The 20,424-nt window shown below is 43.0% G+C and overlaps 1 long non-coding RNA gene across 2 annotated transcripts in view; it reads left to right on the top strand.

Annotated features, from left to right (window-relative positions):
• The first annotated feature begins 2,198 nt into the window (after nt 1-2,198).
• Nucleotides 2,199-20,424, top strand: part of LOC140701754 (uncharacterized) — a 29,895-nt gene continuing 11,669 nt past the window's right edge. Inside the window, exons 1-2 of one of the 2 annotated variants that reach the window (XR_013545784.1) lie at nt 2,231-2,369; nt 3,005-3,346. This is a non-coding gene — a long non-coding RNA (uncharacterized LOC140701754). Of the gene's footprint in view, nt 2,370-3,004; nt 3,347-20,424 lie in introns of those variants that run through there. The other variant, XR_012080729.2, reaches the window with a different exon arrangement.

Raw genomic sequence — 20,424 nt, forward strand, 5'->3', positions numbered from 1 at the left:
AAACTAACACAGTGGCAGATGCCTTGGTGGGGTATATGTCCAGGATGGGATTTGCCTCAGAAATAGTCACAGATTTGGGAGCATCGTTCACATTGAAGCTCATGAAACGGTTATGGCAAATCTGTGGAATTAAGCACAAGGAAACCACTGCCTATCACCCTGAAAGTAATGGGTTAACTGAGAAGTTCAATGGAACTCTAATGCGCATGATTAGGGCTTACTTGGCAGAGAATCCAAACAATTGGGACCAGAAGCTGCAATCCCTTTTGTTTGCTTATCGATCAGTGCCACAAGCCAGTACCGGGTTCAGTCCGTTTGAACTTTTATTTGGGAGAAGGGTGAAAGGGCCCCTTGATTTGATCAAACAAAATTGGGAGCAGATCACCCAGGATGACCCACAAGACGTTGTGACATACATAGACTCTTTAAGGAATGACTTAAAGAGAAACCTAGAGCTAGCAGCAGAGACCCTGCAAGCTCAAAAGGTCAGAAAGAAAGCTTGGGATGACCAGGAAGGCAGGGAGAGGCACTTTAACCCAGGGGAGGAAGTGCTTTGGCCTAGGCTCTGCAAAGAGAACAAACTGCAGCTGGGTAACCCAGAAATAAAATACTTGGGTCACATAGTAGGGGGAGGAGTGATAAAACCCCTAGAGGCCAAAATAGAAGCTGTTCGTGATTGGCCTAGACCCAACACCAAGAAAAAAGTCAAATCATTTCTTGGGTTGGTGGGCTACTACAGAAAGTTCATCCCGAGGTTTAGCGAGATTGCGGCTCCGCTGACCGATCTGACGAGGAAGAAGGCTGATGACCGCATCCCGTGGACCAGCGACTGTGAGGAGGCGTTCCAGAGGTTGAAGCAGGCGCTCATCAATTATCCAGTGCTGCGTGCTCCAGACTTCGACCGGGAGTTCATCATCTACACCGATGCGTCTAACAGCGGGGTAGGAGCAGTTCGTTGCCAGGAGGATGAGAATGGTGACCAGCATCCCGTGTCCTACCTGAGTAGGAAACTCCAGAAAGGTGAGAGACATTTGGCAACCGTGGAGAAGGAGTGCCTGGCCATAGTCTACGCGATCCAGAAGGCCAAGCCTTACATCTGGGGAAGACATTTTGTTCTGTGCACTGACCATTCACCATTGCAATGGTTAAAGACAATGAAAACCCACAATAGTAAACTTATGAGGTGGGCTTTAAACTTGCAGGACTATGACTTTGAAGTGAAGGTGGTCAGAGGGTCAGTGAACTGTGTTGCTGACGCCTTGTCAAGAAGACCTGAAGAATGAAGACGGCGAAAGAAACATGGACTATGTATATATTTTGATGACAAAAAGTTAAATGTACCTGTTTATTAAACATGATTGATTTGTATGAATAAAGGTAACTTGATGTATTGAAAATGGTAAATGTTTAACTTAGAGTGTAAGTATAAGTAAGTATGATATTGTATGTATAACTGTTTTTGTGTGTTTTAACCAGGTTGTTTTTTGGAGAAAAGCACCTTAGCTTTCCCCCTACAAAACAACTTAGAAAGAGGGGAGGTGTCACATACAGCACTGATGTTACCTGTCTGTCATGGGTTTGGAGGGAAAGTTCCAGCCTATGGGGAGTGGAAGGCGGGACATCAGGAGGAGGGGCTGTACTGTATATATATGTGAAGCCTGTGTGGTGAAGTTTAGGAGGGAGAAGAAGCAGCAGCTGAGAGAAGAAGCTTGAGTGGGAGTCTGTGTGTCAGACAGGGTACTACTGTGTGTCAGTCAGTACCAACCTGATAGGTTCAGGTGTCTGTATGGTTAGCCAGAACTGATAGGTTCAGGGTCTGTGCTTCAAGTTAAGTGTTCTGTGTGAACCAAACTGTGTGTATGTGTGATTGAAACTAAGCCATGTTACTGTATCTTATTCACTTGAGCATTTTATTTTCCCTGTGTGTTGTTTAAATAAACCTTATTCCTTTATTTGTTAAAAATCCATCCCTGGTCTGTGTGACTTCTTATAGGGAATGGTTGGTGGCAGCTTAGTTAACGTGTGGCAGATCCCAGTAGGTCTGGGTTTGTCACAGAGGGGGGGGTTGAAGGATGCAAAGAACTCTTGCTGGAAATCTTTCCTTCTCCAAGAATTCCAGTTCCTTGGCAGGAAGGAAGGATCAACCCGTGATCTAGCCCGGCCTAGAGAACAAGTCGGGTGCCGTTTCTTGATAGTGGGAGAAACCACAGCAACACTAGCATGTGATGACTAAGTGTTTTATTATCAGTCCGTTGCTTCTATTATGAGAATTTGCCTGGACACAGAGACACATCACCCTTGTGCAATGCTGGAATTTGTACAGAAGCCAGTCATGTGAATCACCGCTTGGCTCCACAAGAAAATTACTGGTAATATATATAAATTACCTTTTAGATCAGACAGAAGGGCTTCTGTAATAGATCACTGTTCAAAGTAACTTTCTCATCAGTGAGAACTGAACATATGGTAATAAGAGACACTAACCATAACTGCAGTAATTACTAACCAAGCTTCTTAAAAAAGAACCAGGGGGAAGAGGTGGCGGAAACAATATCTCAGGCTTAAGCTGGGGAGGAGGGGGGAACGCACCACACCGTTCTGGAAAGTATCAGCACAAGGAGCATGGTGAACATAAAATATAATTTGTTCCCTTTTCTCTAGGGTGCCAGAAAATGACATTTGATACCTACAAAATGGTTGCATTAAAAAGAGAAGATCCAATTTAAACCAAATTTGGTAGGAAAGAAAATCTCTGTGAGTGCTTATGGGCACAGCTTCCTCTTAAATCATATTTTAACTGCAAAGTTGTAAACAGTTCCCACCAATGACAGCTTTTAAAATGGACCGAGCTGGGAAAGTGCCTTTCACTACAGCATGTAATGGCAAATACATCTATAAAATGATGTTTTTCCTTTACTCTGGCTGACCTTCATTTTATAAACACTGTTCCATCCTCCCACCTTCTGGTTATTCTGCACACGTCCTCTCTCTGCTTTTATTTTAGGCATCCGTGGAAACGTTGTGAGTAGTGCCATTCATGGCCATATACCCGCAAGCTTGCCATTGGGATGAATGAGGAAACCATGTGGATGGATGGAAATCCTGATAACCACAGCTAAGATGAGAGTATAGGATCGCTGGTGGTGGAAGGCATGGAGCATGTGACCCTCCAGATGCTGATGGACTGAACTCCACCAACCCTAACCATGATAGGAGTTGCCAGATCACATCATGGGACAGTCAATTATTCCCACTTAAGCATAAATATGTACCGTACATAGAACAATATTTTGTATTAAAATGTTAATCCTTCAGAATAAATGCATCCCACTTTCTTTGACTCCCATTTTAACTTTTTAATGTTGAACTTTTTGTCAGTGCTGAGACATCAACCCATCCTGAGATCCAGCAACATCTGAGCTCACCCATAAGGTATGCTTTGAAGGACAAGTTGTCCGTGCCTGAATCTGGTTTGAGCGGTTCTGCTTTTTCAAGCAAGCCATTTGGATTCCCTTTGGGATCCCCATTTGGTACCTCGTTCCACCAATTGCTTAAAGCAGGGGTGGGCAAATTATGGCCCTCCAAAGGTTATCGGACAGCAATTCCCCATCATCCCTGAGCAGCAGAAGCAATGGTGAAAGTTGAGTCCCACAGCACCTGGAAGTCTGTACTTTGCCCACCCCTAACTTAAAGCTTCTAGCTCTCTTTAAGTCTCTAATGGAACAAACCAAATAGGTGCAACCTGACGCCATTCAAGTGTGCCACCGCAGTAGAGGCCCTCTAGCTACTTTGAAGGACTACCTGTGGCCACTCGAGACCAATTCTTGAAGCAAGGTCGCTGCAGTTATACTTCAAGCTGACCTTGACACGACAGAGCCCATGCCACTAACTGGTGATACTTGCAACCCTGCAATTGAGAGATCTTCCTGTCACATCCTTGCTGTGTTCATCCAGTTCAACTCCAATTTACCCCTGATTTCTTTTGCCTCTTCTACTTTGACCAATATGGGTTTAGGTGAATAAATATGGCCTTCAGCCTCTTGTACTTTTGATGGCATTTGATCGCATTCCTGATCTTTCAACCATGGTCAGGATGATGTTTATTCCCAGCTGAGATTCAAGCATAAATCATTTTACAATTGAGGTAAAGATGATGGTCTTTGGTTCTTTGGAATTAAAGTCAAGGTGTGAAGTTGAGAAAAGCCCTACTTGGACATGCTGGAGCTTTGTGCAGTACAGAGGAGGATGGAGAGCAGACGAACTCGGCTCTCTCCATAACTTTTTCCATTCCTCTCTGTATGGAGAACTAATTTCTGAAGGGGATGGTCTCTTCTGTCTGTCCGCACAATATGAAAACCTGGGAGATCACTTCTACTACCTCATCATAACTTTGGATCTGATGCTGGGCTACCTGGAGGCTTGCATTTTCCTGTAGGGCCCTGCATAGACTTTGGGATCTCCAGAGGTGATGGTTTTCTTTGCCTCACCACCATCAGAGACCTATTGTTTTTTTTTGGGGGGGGGGTTGTTACAAGTTTTCTCAATGTTTGCTCCTAAGTTCTGGAACACAATTTGAAGAGAAGCTAGATTGGTGCTTCCCTATCATTCTTCCGCCCACAGGAATAGACTTTTTAAAAAAATCCAGGCACAGCTTGGTAATGGACCAGCTCTAGATGACAAGTCCTGCTACCAAATGGCTGCTGAACGTTTCTAATGATTTCTTTTTAAAATGTGCTTTTAATTCTATTTAATTCAGTTTTATTTATATATTTATTTATTTTATTTATATGCCGCCCACACTACCCAAAAGTCTCTGGGTGGCTTACAACATTTAAAGTAGAATAGTTGTAATTTTAATAGTTGATCTTGTTTTTCTTTTCAGATGTTTGGTTTTCTAGTTTAGTTGTATTTGGATAGTTGATCTTCTCTGTTTCACCTGTGTGGGTATTTTGTTTCATGTTGCAGTGAGCTATCTTAAGTCCCATGTTTGAAAGAAAGGTAGTAGACTCCTAGGTTCATTAATCAATGGATCAATCGAATCACTAAAGTAATTTGTTTATTGTATTGTCATGCTGTTGAAAAATTAACCCATCACATTACTTGTATTGTTTCTAACTTTCTGTTATATTAAAATAGAACTTGGGATAGAGTACCATAAAATGCAACAAATGCCTCAAAAACGTATTTAAAATGTAAACTCTAAGTATGACTAGAAAATGGTGCACATTGCACTGACCGAGTAATTTTTTCCCCACTCATATATTAGAAATTATATATAAAAAAGTTACCTCATGACAAGTCACTACATTGTTTGTGACACAAGCTGAAATCCAGTACAATTAGAACAGGTCTACTGAATCAGTGGGGATTTGATTAGTCAACACTTCTTCCTTACAAAGCCCGAGTCTCTCAGGATTTGTAATTATAAGACAGATAAGGAAATAATACTGCTACATCTTTATGAAAAAAAAAGCCTATGCAGATATTCAATTTTTTTCTACCTAATGGATTTTTGTAGTAAGAAAAAAGACAAAAGAATGAAGGACAATGAATAAAGGAGAATAAAGACATGTAAAGCCCTTGTAAAATTTAATGAATGAGGTAGGACAAGGATATGATTAAAAACCTCAGCTGGAGTTGCTGTCAGTCTAGAATACGATGAAATGAATGTTTGGAACTTATATTTTTACTTACAGAGGGCTTGTTCCATGCAGTTCTATTTAAGATGCTGTGCTTCACACTGATGTTAACTTTAGCCCTCATCTAAGCTTTCCCTTGTTGTAATGTCTTTTTAAAGGCTAATTTGACATGAACCTCAAGTACAAACATGCTTGATGTCAAAATGCAAATAGCCTGCGATGATAGGCTTTAGACAGAAGCATTCACAGCTCTGGGTAATGCAATAACCCAACATATCATTCAATTTTACAGATGGTAATCCTCTGTGATCACAGCCAGGTAGTATGAATTGTTTTCCTTTAGGACTGAGTATATTTTTCAGCTTTCAAGGTGATTTTAAAAAGAGAGAGGGGGAGGAATTACTAATCAGTGGTGGGATTCTACCACTAAATTGAAGCAATGATGGTATTTAGCTGTAAATGAAATAGTGTTTCCTCCCATTTGTGAATATTCCACTCCTTAGCAGTGACCATACTTTGATGTAAGGAAGCCTGCAGAATTGGCATTGTAAGAGGTACAGAACTTTCTTTTAGGCCCTTTTTTTTAAAATAAAAGAAATGATCTAACAGCTTGCTGGAAAATTTTCAGGGCCAGTAGGATACCAATGAAATTGGAAGCAAAACAGTCATGAGTCTTTTCTGTTCTTTTCAGCAGGAAGCCCCAAAGGTGAATTAAGATAATAACGTGGCATGTTGACAGGAAATGAACTGAACAATATAATGATATTGGCTAAGTTACAGAACATGCCTTGCGTCAACTTAAGACAAATATAATAGCTCTTCTGTCGCATTCTTCAGATGCTTTGATGGAATTCTTACTATTTTCTTATGTGTCTGATGCTTATATTTTAACCTTTGCCATCCTGCTGAGACATTAAAAAAGGGGGTGGGAGAATAAGATACATCCTTACAAGACTCCAATAAAATATATATATTTAAAGTTGACCTCATATTAAATGTCATCTTGACTTAAATATACACCAGGTGCATTGAGTTAGAATCTCTTCCACCAGGAGAAATCCTCTTCTACTGGCCAAAGTGTCTTTCTGCTGGGCTAACCCTTTTATGTTGCCTCATATCAGAGGTCTGCCAGACATCCATATAGCTCACTATTTAGATGACTTTTGGTGCTGTTTGTTGTTGTTTAGTCATTAAGTTGTGTCTGACTTTTTGTGACCCCATGGACCACAGCATGCCAGGCCCTCCTGTCTTCCATTGCCTACCGGAGTTGGTTCAAATTCATGTTAGTAGCTTCAATGACACTTTCCAACCATCTCATCCTCGGTCGCCCCCTTCTCCTCTTGCCTTCACACTTTCCTAACATCAACGTCTTTTCCAAGAAGTCTTCTCTTCTCATGAGATCGCCAAAGTATTGCAGCCTCAGCTTCAGGATCTGTCCTTCCAGTGAGCACTCAGGGTTGATTTCTTTTAGAATTGATAGGTTTGTTCTCCTTGCAGTCCAGGGGACTCTCAAGATCCTCCTCCAGCACCACAATTCAAAAGCATCAATTCTTCGGCGGTCAGCTTTCTTTATTGTCCAGCTCTCGCTTCCATACGTCACTAAAGGAAAAACCATAGCTTTGACTATGCGGGCCTTTGTCGGCAATGTGATGTCTCTGCTTTTTAAGATGCTGTCAAGGTTTATCATCGCTTTCCTCCCAAAAAGCAGGCGTCTTTTAATTCCGTGGCTGCTGTCACCATCTGCGGTGATCATGAAGCCTAAGAAAGTAACATCTGTCACTGCCTCCATATCTTCGCCTCCAATTTCCCAGAAGGTGATGGGACCAGTGGCCATGATCTTAGTTTTTTTTATGTTGAGCTTCAGACCATTTTTTGCACTCTCCTCTTTCACCCTTATTAATAGGTTTTTTAATTCCTCTTCACTTTATGCCATCAGAGTGGTATTAACAGCATATCTGTGGTTGTTGATATTTCTTCCGGCAATCTTAATTCTGGTTTGGGATTCATCCAGTCCAGCCTTTCGCATGATGTATTCTGCATATAAGTTAAATAAGCAGGGAGACAATATACAGCTTTGTTGTACTTCTTCTCCAATTTTGAACCAATCAGTTGTTCCATATCCAGTTCTATCTGTTGCTTCCTCTCCCACATATAGATTTCTCAGGAGATAGATAAGGTGGTCAGGCACTCCCATTTTTTTAAGGACTTGTCATAGTTTCCTGTGGTCCACACAATCAAAGGCTTTTGCGTAGTCAATGAAGCAGAAGTAGATGTTTTTCTGGACCTCTCTGGCTTTCTCCATAATCCAGCGCATGTTAGCAATTTGGTCTCTAGATCCTCTGCCCCTTCGAAATCCAGCTTGTACATCTGGGATTTCTCAGTCCACATACTGCTGAAGCCTACCTTGTAGGATTTTGAGCATAACCTTGCTAGCGTGTGAAATGAGTGCAATTGTATGGTAGTTGGAGCATTCTTTGGCAGTGCCTTTCTTTGGGACTGGGATGTAGACTGATCTTTTCCAGTCCTCTGGCCACTGCTGAGTTTTCCAAACTTGCTGGCATATTGAGTGTAGCACCTTAACAGAGTCATCTTTTAAGATTTTAAATAGTTCCACTGGAATGTCATCATCTCCACCGGCCTTGTTGTTAGCCAAGCTTTCTAAGGCCCACTTGACTTCACTCTCCAGGATGTCTGGCTCAAGGTCAGCAACCACACTATCTGGGTTGTCTGGGACATCCAGATCTTTCTGGTATAATTCCTTTGTGTATTCTTGCCACCTTTTCTTGATGTCTTCTGCTTCTGCTAGGCCCCTACCATTTTTGTCCTTTATCAGTGGTTTTTCCTACTTTCTTCAGTTTAAGCTTGAGTTTTGCTATAAGAAGCTGATGATCAGAGCTGTTTTGCTGTGTCACTTACTTTATTTGAGAACCAACAAGGAAACTCACTGAGGCCTGCTGAATGACAGCTGCAAGGAAAGTTGGGGAAGGTGGCAGGAAGGGGTGTGTCATGAATCAAAGGGCAGACAAATTGGAGTGATCTAAAGACATTTCTGGACCCTTCTCATGGAAGGAAAAAATGTCAGTCCATGTGAATGGAAGGATGGCTGAAATGAGAGATACAATAGATCGCACTAAAGATGAGAACATTTTAAGCATGGACCAGACCACTCCAATTCTCCCCATCTGGACATGCCCAGAGTAATCTGCCAGCAACGTTGCTCTCCTGACTGACAAAGGCCTGCCAGGAGAAGAAAAAGGAAGGAGGTGGAGAAAAAGTGGGGCAAAGTGTTGAAGAAGCTGGTGTAGTCCAGTTCCATACCTCCTTCAGTCTAAGGACATGGCGACCAAGTTGACACAACATCTCACAAGGACAAACTCTGAGTGATGTCCAGCATCCCTAATCTTGGACAGGTTTGGATTCAATATAGCTTCTGCTAGTTTAACTGGCCCTCAGCTATTTTGGCCAGTTAAGCTGCACTCAAAAGCTGCAATTAGAGATGGACACTTCATATTCATTTCCCTGGCCCAATCCCACCCCCCTTCCCCAAAACTGCTTGGGCCACTTACCAGGCTCCCCGTGGTGCATGGTTCCACCATCGTCATTGTCACGCCAATTGAGGAAGTAGCCCAGCCGGCCCTTCCCCACCTCCCTGCACAGCCAACCACCATGGCACAGATGTGGGATGGGGAGTCTCCCCTGCTTAGCTGATGTTCTGCTGCGCAGGGAGGCAGGGAAGGGCTGGCCAGGCTGCTTCCGTGATTGGCGTGAAAATGACAACGCTGGAGCCAAGTACCGCACGCAGCCTGGCAAGTGGCCTGGCCAGTTTTGGAGGGGTGCAATTTGGCCACCATGGCACTGCAGGGAAAGGAATACCACGTGCCCATCTCTAGTTGTAATCCTTCGAATTGGAGAAGAATGCCATTGACTATTGTAAGAGTTACTTTTTCAAGGTGATATGGATCTGACTAGGTTGTAGGTTTGATACTTTTTAACAAAGAATACGACTTCGTGAGATTTGTTTGCTAGTGATGCTACGTACCTTTCAGACCATTTGCAAATAATTCAGTTTCCTAATCTATATGTCAGGGACGTGGTGGCGCTGTGGGCTGAACCACAGAAGCCTGTGCTGCAGGGTCAGAAGACCAAGCAGTCGTAAGATCGAATCCACGCATCGGAGTGAGCTCCCGTCGCTTGTCCCAGCTCCTGCCAACCTAGCAGTTCGAAAGCATGCAAATGCAAGTAGATAAATAGGGACCACCTCGGTGGGAAGGTAACAGCGTTCCGTGTCTAAGTTGCACTGGCCATGTGACCACGGAAGATTGTCTTCGGACAAAACGCTGGCTCTATGGCTTGGAAACGGGGATGAGCACCGCCCCCTTGAGTCGAACACGACTGGACAAAAAAAAATTTGTCAAGGGGAACCTTTACCTTTACCTTTTACCTTAATCTATATGTATAGGCGCCTACTACTAACCTCTGATGCTTGAATCTGTTGCTGTATGGAACTGAAAGTGGCATGACACATTCATATAAACACACACAGTCTAGTCCCAGGTTGCATCCTTTGCCTGAGCCACACTGGTAGTTCACACAGATGGTGAAATGTAATATTTATCTGTTTACTATACAGAATTGAATTCTTCTCCACTAGATTTGAGTATCAGCGAAGAACACCACCAGAAAAAAAGATTTATATGTTTGAAACACAGCACTGGAGGAGAGCTTTTCAGGTAGCATGGACAACCAGCAAGACAAACAAGTAGGTCCTAGATTAAATCAAGTCTGAACTCCCTCTAGAAGTAAAGATGATGAAACCAAGGCTGTCATACTTTGAGCACATCATAAGAAGATAAGAGACAATGGAAAATATAATAATGCTAGGAAAAGCTGAAAGCAGCTGGAAAAGAGGAAGACAAAATATTTGGTTGCTGTGGGTTTTTCGGGCTCTTTGACTGTGTTCTGAAGGTTGTTCTTCCAAACGTTTCACCAGTCTCTGTGGCCGGCATCTTCAGAGGACAGGAGTCAGTACTTGTGCTCTGGTGTGGTTAAACTGACTCCTGTCAGTTCTGACTCCTGTCCTCTGAAGATGCCGGCCACAGAGACTGGTGAAACGTTAGGAAGAACAACCTTCAGAACATGGCCAAAGAGCCCGAAAAACCCACAACAACCATCAGATCCTGGCTGTGAAAGCCTTCGCGAATACAAAATATTTGATGGATTGACCCAATCAAGGATGCCTTGAATTTGCAAGAGTTGAGCAAGGCTACTGCCTCTTCTACCCAATAAAGGCTAATGATAATGTAGGATGTCACTCATTCATGGGCTTTCCATAAGTTGGAAGCAACTGTACATCTTAGCTTTCTCAGAGGTGAAAATAAGAGGGTTTATTACACTCACCAACAAAAGTCTGTATGGGTTTTTTAAAAAAATAATTAATTATAAAAATAGTTTGCATGGACTAAATCTGTTTCCCCATTTAACATGTTTACTAAGCATAGGCCATTTTCGTATGTTTTTATATGTTCCTGATCTCCTTGGAAGCAAACATTTAACCATGTGCCATTTTGACTTATGGCAACTCTTGCCAGGAAGTAAATATACAATTGGCTAAATCCAGTTGTTAGTCCCACTTGAAGTAATACCACTAAACGAACGGAACTTGCTGAGGCAACACTTGCATATGTCCCATTGATTAAGTGGGTCTAGTCTAGATGGGACTAAAAATTAGATTTAGTCCAATAATAAGAACTTAAGTAATTAACAATTTGCTACTCTTCCATGACATCCAAATCATTTCCCGCAGGCAGCTGTTTCAGTTTCTTTAAGCATGAAACTTGCCTTAATAAGTAATTTTTACTTATAGCGACCCTTTGCGATTAGAACAATGAGGCAGATAAGAATCTTATTAGGTATGAAAAAAGATGAACAATCTTTTAGCATTAACACTAATGCAGCTTTGTCCAATTAGGACAATATCCTGCCCTCATACAATGGGAGGAAGGCCCAGGTTGTTATGGGGCAGGAGAGGATTAGGAAGCCGCAAAGTGGCTCTTTGTGACAGATTTGTTGTTGATGGATATTTCGCTCAAGGAAGAGAACATGAATAAGTGCAAAATGCCAAGAGCAGAAATGTGCCATCTCAGTTTCCATTTGAGGGAACAGTGTCATAGAGAAAAATAAGTCCCTTTTATCACTTTCGCTGGCAAGTGGTTTCTGTCAATCCATGTCTATACAATGATTTAAAACCAACACAGAGTTGTTTTGAAGTTGTTGCTCAAACACTAAGCAAGCTGCCCCCAAGGGCTACTGCCTCTTCTACCCAATAAATTTGGTTACTGCTCATTTGCAGATGTTGATTCATTTACATGTATGCAGACATAAATTCCCTGGCGCTGGGGATGAACAATGGAAAGTAACTAATTAGAAAAGAAGAGACACAGAGAAAGAAGGACTCTGGTCAAGCCCGGTTTGAGCTTGTAGCTACAACAGAAACAACAATTACATTGCTGTGGAAAATGGAAACACTTGAAACTGTACAGCAGTAGAATGAATCAAGGCTTATTTCCCGGTGTTATTGCTGTTATAGCGCTTGAAGAATAAAACACAGAGGGAGCCTGTTAATGCTGAGCATCATTGTAGAGTGCCTAGGAAAACATTCCTTTGACATTGAGTTGAATCCAGACTCAGTTGTGCTAAGAGCAGAACTTGCTGAAATCTCTGAATCTTAGTTTAGTCACTAGGGATGTCACTTCTTGCTTGTTTCAGTCCCGTATGTACAGACCAAGAACCACATCCCTTCTGACTTGTAAGATTGTGAGATATTTTCCATGGGTCTGAACAGAATTTGGAAGAATGGATTCCGCATAAATAATGCAAATTGTGCCAAACCAGGATAGCTTTTATCTTGTTTTAAAAACAAGAAGTACCAGATGAGTTATTTGCATCTGTTTGATCAATCAGCTAGCCCCACAATTTTATTTTCCTATTAAATTGTTCTGCAAATTTGAAAGCAATAAACAAGCAGAAAGCAAAGAGCAATAAAGGAAAGCAAATCAGGACTACCGATGCTTTGTTTCAAAGACATTTGTTATTTTTAAGCTTTGGCTGGGTTGCTCGTGTCTCTCTCAACAATCAGAATACTTTGTGTTTGCTGCATGGAGACCAAAGTGATTGGTCTCATTCTATTATTCTCCACATCCCTGGTCATGTGAAGAAGATTCACATTCCTAATCATGACTAAATGAGGTTTCCAGGATTTCAAACAGTCTGTTCTCGCTGTGACTAAGTCTAGATCCAACCCAAGATGACTGAGTGAAAGACTATGAGGGGAATAAGGATCCTATATCTTGGAGTGATATAGAAAAAAGAATTTTACCAGCAGCAAATTATCATGCAGCACAAATACTGAATTTTGCAATTGCTGAAATGTTCTCCTTTGCAGCAAGTTGCACCAGCAATGAACAATAGAAGTCCTAGCTTAGTTTTAGTTATCTTAAAAACTTTTACAATTTTTTTTGAAGGGGGGAGAGTTGGCAGTACCATCCACCGGACTGCTACTGTTCCTAGAAGCATGTTCTTGAAATTTGATACCACTGCAAAAAATGGCAGATTTCTTCCTTCCCTTCCCATCTCTTCCAGAAAACCACAGACTTCTGTGATGAAGAAAGACTGTCACCAAGCTAGACCATAGAGAGCCACCACAGTAACTGCCAAGTTTGGGTGGCAATTGCAGCAGCAGCAAGAATCTCAGTGATGACTTGACCTTTGCTGCATCGCCTCCCAAGGGTGGGGCTTGTCCAGTTTGACCTGCTGCAACCAGAAGATTGCCCACCCATGCTTAAAGTACCATGGTGGGTAGAAGTTGCACAGACTCCATTTTAGGGTACAGGAAAGGCGTGTGTTCAATTGCACCAGAAAGGATTGCTTTGGAGGGAGCAGCCTGCCTTAAAGCAACACTTAATGGGTCTCTCCAAGACGACAAGGTTCCTCTTGCCTTCAAGGAGACACTCATTAGGCCCATTAGGAAGAAACCAGATTTGGCGGCAGATGATACTGGAAATTATAAGCCCGTCACCAATGTTTCTTTCCTTAGCAAAGTGTTGGAGAGGGTGGTGGCAGACCAGCTTCAGGTGCTTTTGGACAAAACCAGCGCCCTGGACCCATTTCAGTTGGGCTTCAGGCCATGTTATGGCACCAAAATGGCACTGGTCGCACTGTTGGATGATCTGCTGAGGGAGGCCAACAGGGGCAATATGTCCTTGTTGGTCCTCCTTAATATCTCAGCTGCCTTTGATACCATCGACCATGGTATCCTCCTGGGGAGGCTCTCTGAGATGGGTATCGGTGGCCTGGCGTAGGCCTGGCTCTGATCCTTCTTGGAGGACCGTCCCCAGAGAGTACAGCTTGGGGAGAGTGTTTCGGCCCCGTGGAGTATCAATTGTGGGGTGCTGCAGGGGTTGATCATCTCCCCAATGCTGTTTAATATCTCTATGAGGCTGCTGGGTGGGGTCATCAGGGGATGTGGGGCATCGTGCCACCAGTACGCTGATGACACACAACTCTACATCTCCTTTTCATCTACCTCAGTGGATGCTGTTCTGTCCCTTTAGCGCTGCCTGGAGGCTGTACTACAATGGATGCTGCTGAATGGGTTGAGGCTGAACCCGGACAAGATGGAGGTCCTGAGGGTGGGTGGTCCCTCCATTAGTGGTTTGGGTGACTCCCTTTCTTTTGGGGGGACGACTCTCACCACAAAGAGCAAGGTTCGCAGCTTGGGGATACACCTGGACCCAGTGCTTACCATGGAAACCCAGGTGATGTCCATGGTCCGCTCCACCTATTTCCATCTATGGCGGACTGCCCAGCTGCGACCCTATCTTGATGGGGGGGGGCCTCACTACTCTTGTCCCTGCACTCATAATCTTGAGATTAGACCATTGTAATGCACTCTACGTGGGGCTGCCTTTGAGATTGATGCGGAAACTCTAAATGGTGCAGAATGTGGCAGCCAGTCTTCTTAGTGGGGTGAGGAAATATCAGCATATCTCTCCCACTCTGGCTGCTTTGCATTGGTTGCCCATTCGTTTCCACATTGACTTCAAAGTGCTAATGATGACGTACAAAGCCCTAAACTGTTTGGGACCTTGATACCTGGCAGATCATCTTCTCCCACCTAGATCTACCCAAATCACCTGGCATAGCCAGCAGGGACAGCTGAGGGGCCTAACGCCAAGAGAGGCCCGGAAAGAAAGAACAAGAAACTGGGCCTTCTCGGCAGTGGCCCCTCAACTATGGAACAGTCTCCCAACAGAAATCCGCCTGGCTCCCTCACTGGGCATTTTTAAAAACCATTTAAAAACTTGGCTCTTTAGGCAGGCCTTCCCTCCAGTCAATAACTTATCTTTATTCTTTATTCTTTGTCTTTTAAATTATTTCATCTTGACAATGATCTAAAATAAGTGTTAAAATTATGTTTTAAATGATTTTTTTATGATATTTGTTATATTATGATGTTTTATCATGTGTGTAAGCCACCCCGAGTAGACTTTGTCTAGGGGGGCGGGGTAAAAATCTAATAAAGTAAAGTAAAGTTCTGTTTGTCAAGGAATCCAGGCCCCAAAAACTTGCAGCCCTACATCTGGACCAAAAAAAAAAGTCCAGCTTGAGCATACATAGAGGAGCATAATTCTCCATACATGCAAGAGATCATACAAGACTGCTCCACAAGCAGTCCAAGATGTGATTGATTTCTCCAAGTGATCACACCCTTAATTTGGTCAAGGAATCAATTTTGTGTTTGTATCTTCTAAGCATCTAGGCCTCTCAGTGGTCAGCACTGTGTCTTCCATCCTGCTAGTGTGTTAGTGTGTTAATCTGTGTCACAACAAGCTATCATGGCACTGGTGGTTCTCTTGAATGGCTGTGGTACCCAGGGTTATGCAGATGAGTGGGCTTGTCAGTGTACCTTCATTAGCTGTCTCTAATGAGAACATGTATTAAGCCAAGAGCTAGACTGTTTGGACCTACATGGTAGCTGATTGGCTGAGTGAAGCCAACTAGTTGACTGAATGAAACCCACTAGCTGATTGGCTGGGTGAAGCCAAATAGTTGACTGAATGAAACCAACTAGCTGATTGGCTGAGTGAAGCCAAATAGTTGACTGAATGAAACCAACTAGCTGATTGGCTGGGTGAAGCCAACTAGTTGACTGAATGAAACCAACTAGCTGATTGGCTGGGTGAAGCCAACTAGTTGACTGAATGAAACCCACTAGCTGATTGGCTGGGTGAAGCCAACTAGTTGACTGAATGAAACCAACTAGCTGATTGGCTGAGTGAAGCCAAATAGTTGACTGAATGAAACCAACTAGCTGATTGGCTGAGTGAAGCCAAATAGTTGACTGAATGAAACCAACTAGCTGATTGGCTGGGTGAAGCCAACTAGTTGACTGAATGAAACCAACTAGCTGATTGGCTGAGTGAAGCCAAATAGTTGACTGAATGAAACCAACTAGCTGATTGGCTGGGTGAAGCCAATTAGTTGACTGAATGAAACCAACTAGCTGATTGGCTGGGTGAAGCCAAATAGTTGACTGAATGAAACCAACTAGCTGATTGGCTGAGTGAAGCCAACTAGTTGACTGAATGAAACCAACTAGCTGATTGGCTGGGTGAAGCCAACTAGTTGACTAAATGAAACCAACTAGCTGATTGGCTGGGTGAAACCAACTAGGCTGTTAGAAATGCTTCTATTTGGGGAGGCTTTCAAAGGCAGCCTCCTCTGAATCCTTTGACCACTCTTAATCTTGCTGCCATCTGTACTCATGCTGTTTTTTTTGGCACTGTTATGTGTTATGTTTGAGGTTTTAATCATCTATTGTTTTCATGTAAATTGCTCAGATTAGGAATGTGAACTAATGGGGGCAGTATATAAGTACATGAATGAATGAATGAAATCCCTTTTACCTAAAACAACCTTCTTACCATTTGAGGCATGGAAACCCCTTAGTTTAATTCCAGTTAGCTCAACTCTTTGCTAATTTTTATTTTATTTTATTTTATTTGCATCTATAAAAGGTAAAAAGGTAAAGTTTAAGGTTCCCCTTGACAATTTTTTGTCCAGTCGTGTTCGACTCTAGGGGGCGGTGCTCATCCCTGTTTCCAAGCCATAGAGCCAGCGTTTGTCCAAAGACAATTTTCCGTGGTCACATGGCCAGTGCGACTTAGACACGGAACGCTGTTTACCTTCCCACCGACTTGCATTTGCATGCTTTCGAACCGCTAGGTTGGCGGGAGCTGGGACAAGCGACGGGCGCTCACTCCGTTGCGTGGATTCGATCTTACGACTGCTTGGTCTTCTGACCTTGCAGCACAGGCTTCTGCGGTTTAGCCCACAGCGCCACCACATCCCAGTCATTTGCATCTATAACTTTAGAAAAAAAAAAGGTGGCTGGATTGGCACTTATTCTAGAGCCTTGGTGGTTCAGAATGGTCTGGGGAACCCCCCTTCTCACACTGAGACCAGGACAAGAGAGACTGGTGGCATACTTAAGATTAAGGGTCTTGGATTCCAAGAACCTTGAGGAACTGCATTCAATGAGTCCTGCTCAACATTTGCTTCTCTGGTCTAGTTCTCAAGATAAATTATCTCTGGGTTGTACCACTTCAGAGTGCAGGGAGAAAGGGATATGACCTAATGTTGTGTTATTATGTGCTGTCAAGTCAGTTAAGACTTACGGTAATCCTTTTCAGGATTTTCCAAGTAAAGAAAAGTGGTGCACCATTCCCTTCTTCTGGGGGGCACCCTGGGTCTGTGCAACTTGCCCAAGGCCACATAGGCTGGCTCTTGTGGGATGCACACTGAGGACTTGAACTCCAATCCTCTAGCTCTGCAGCCAGATAGCTAGCTCACTGAACTCTCCCGTCAGCTGTACAACAACAGGAGATTTTAAAACAGATGGAACATTCTGCTTTGGATCTGGCTACTCCAGGTGCAGCCCAGGCACAAGTACGTAGTTACTTGTTTGTACTTGTTTGAACAACAACAACAACAACACAGGCAAACACTCTCACATACCCCTACAGCTGTCTTGGATAGAGTATTCTGAGAGCAATAGTCAAGAAAGTAACTTTCTGAGACTCAAACACAGCATTAGGTGAGTGATTGTAAAGGAAGAGGATCTCCTGCTTCCATTGCCAAGTTGTTGTAGCAAAAGAAGCAGCCGAAAAGCAAATCTGTAACAAGCGAGCCTAACATTTTCCATTCATAATCAAAGCACAATTAATTATTGTGACAGATACTAGGCTTCATGAAACACAACACTGATGGTGCTTTCCATTGTCTCTTACAAGAACCTAATTAAAAGGTATGATCGTAAAGTGTTGCCTGGTGTATCTTCCTCTAATGGCATTTGTACCAAAATATAATAAAGGTGATTTGTTTCTCCTCCTCTGCTTATATTAATAACCCAGTCAGAGGCAGAGGTGATGCTCTGAAAGTGGGAGATCCATTCTGCCTGCTCTCATCATCCTGCAAAGGAGCTGGGTTGTGATGGAGCTAGTCAAGACACTTGGCTTCACTCCCTACCTGACAAGCTACAGAGGCCTACGGCCGAAACGAAAAGATTTCTTGTGAAATGTTTTAAGAGACTCATAAAGCATACGCTTGCCTGTAGAGTCCCACTAATTATGTTCTTCTCTGGTTTTAATTACAGTGCCTTCTAGATGGATTGGTATTTAATGATAATGTTGGTGTAAAAACCTCAGCCCTCCAAATGTCATTGGACCACAGTGCCCTTAATCCTTTGCTATTGTCCATGTTGGCTAAGGGTTCCTGGAGTAGGAGCGTCCCACCCTGATGTACCTGACACAACCTGCTTGCCTGGTGGTGTTGCTGACCAGCATGTGATCATTTCTTCTGTCGGTATTTAGATGGATTTAGAAGGCCTATTTGTTTTTAAATGTCTGCAAAGAGTTTTAAATGTCTCAGAGACACAGTCTGCATCAGGGCAACACAGAATGTTGCGTAGATTTCCAAAGAAATTAAAACTGAAATGTCATGCAAGATGAAGCAACAGCCTAGGTGACCCCAGAGCAAGATAATCTCTGAAGGACAGGCTCATCGCTGTGGTGATCGGCGGTAATGGCTTTAAGAGAGGCCTTGTGAGCAGCCGCTTGCTATCTGGTGATAAAGATATCACAGTCCCCGATCTTCTGAAGGGACAAATGCTGCATTACATTTTCATCTGGCTGGACTCTAGCAGGGAAATTGGGAAGCTGGTCATGTCCCATATCTCCTAAGTATTCCCCTAAACGCCACAGTTTACAGCCAAAAATTATTTTCCTTCACAGGTACAACAAAAGCCCACAAGTGCGTTGTCCACAAAGTTATCTGAGGGGAACAGCTCCGACAGTTAGACCTACCTCCTTTGGTCCAGCAGGTGTTCGTCTGAAGTTGACTCTACAAAGCAAATCAAACACAGAGAGCAAATTGGGTGTTTGCAGTGGCATGCCGGCTTATGTTCTGGAGCCACAAATAAAGGATCTGTCTTTAAATGAATGTCCCTTTTCAGGTCATGCATAAAACCAAAGATAAGCGCAAGGCCAGTGGGAAAAAGAGGAGGCAAAATGCCTTTCCCTCCAACAAACCAGGCAAACACTTCCGAATAGCAGGCATTATTCCAAAATGTGATTCAATCTTGTCCTTTAGGGCTGCGAATCTGTAAAATCAGTAATTACTCTTATCTGAGTGAGGAAGCACAGGACTACACTTCGGGTCATGTGTAAATTACAGTCAAATGTTAGATACATTTCTAGGAAATTTGTATAGAGCTTGTAACAAAGATAGGTGTCAGTGCATATACCAAGGGGAGCGTGTTTCCTACAGAATTGATAGATACATATTTTTATTGTTCTTTTCATTTAATTTATTTGTCTGTAATGCTTGGTCATCAGGAAAAAAAGACATTACCTGCTCCAGAGCTTGTACTATCTTTCCCGAAGGGTAAAGGTAGGTAGAAATGGTACTCATGGGTCAAGCTTTGCGGTGAATGCACTCTAATGAATTTGAAAAGAAGGCAGAAAGGGATAATCAGAAAAGACAAAAGAAAAGAAAGGTTTGCCTAAAAATGACATCCTTATTTATATGCATAGATGCAAATCTAGAACTAGTTAGTAGAAATTTGGTAGAAATGGAAGATCTTTCATCATGGTGGGAGAAACTGAGATGAAGTCTGCCTGTTTACCTGCCTGTTCAGTTTGCTTTCCAGACGCTAAGTGTTGATATGCAATTTCAAGGTTATTTCCTCCCTTCTGAATGAGCTGAACTTTCTTAGGTTGTGACTACATGCACAAATACTGTAATATGAGAAGTATTCCAGGATTGGGAAGGTCTGAATCACAATATTTTCTGATGACTCCATGATGTAAAAATCAATGCAAATAAACCTGGAGTTTCCCCCCTACAATCCGTAGATTTTCCTTCCACCGCTGGGTCTTTTTCTGTTTTGGAATCAAATGTATTTGCATCGGTTCAGATGGTGTGATCACTGGAGCTGATGTGAAAGGATCTGGAGCTGTTGTATTTAAAGCCATTCCCGACAGCTACAGCAGGTGGGAGAGAGATAAGGCAGCCAGGAACTCATTGCCACTTCAGTTCTCTCCTCCCCACACTTGGTGCCTTGGTGCCTGGAAGCACAGTTAGAGCAGCGCTACCTTAAAAAGTTAAACAAAGTTCAAACAAGGCTGATTTCCTCCCCGTCTCTATTGATTCCCGCATGGTTGGCTGA

Source organism: Pogona vitticeps, chromosome 1, assembly GCF_051106095.1.
Source record: "Pogona vitticeps strain Pit_001003342236 chromosome 1, PviZW2.1, whole genome shotgun sequence".
Lineage (NCBI taxonomy): Eukaryota > Metazoa > Chordata > Lepidosauria > Squamata > Agamidae > Pogona > Pogona vitticeps.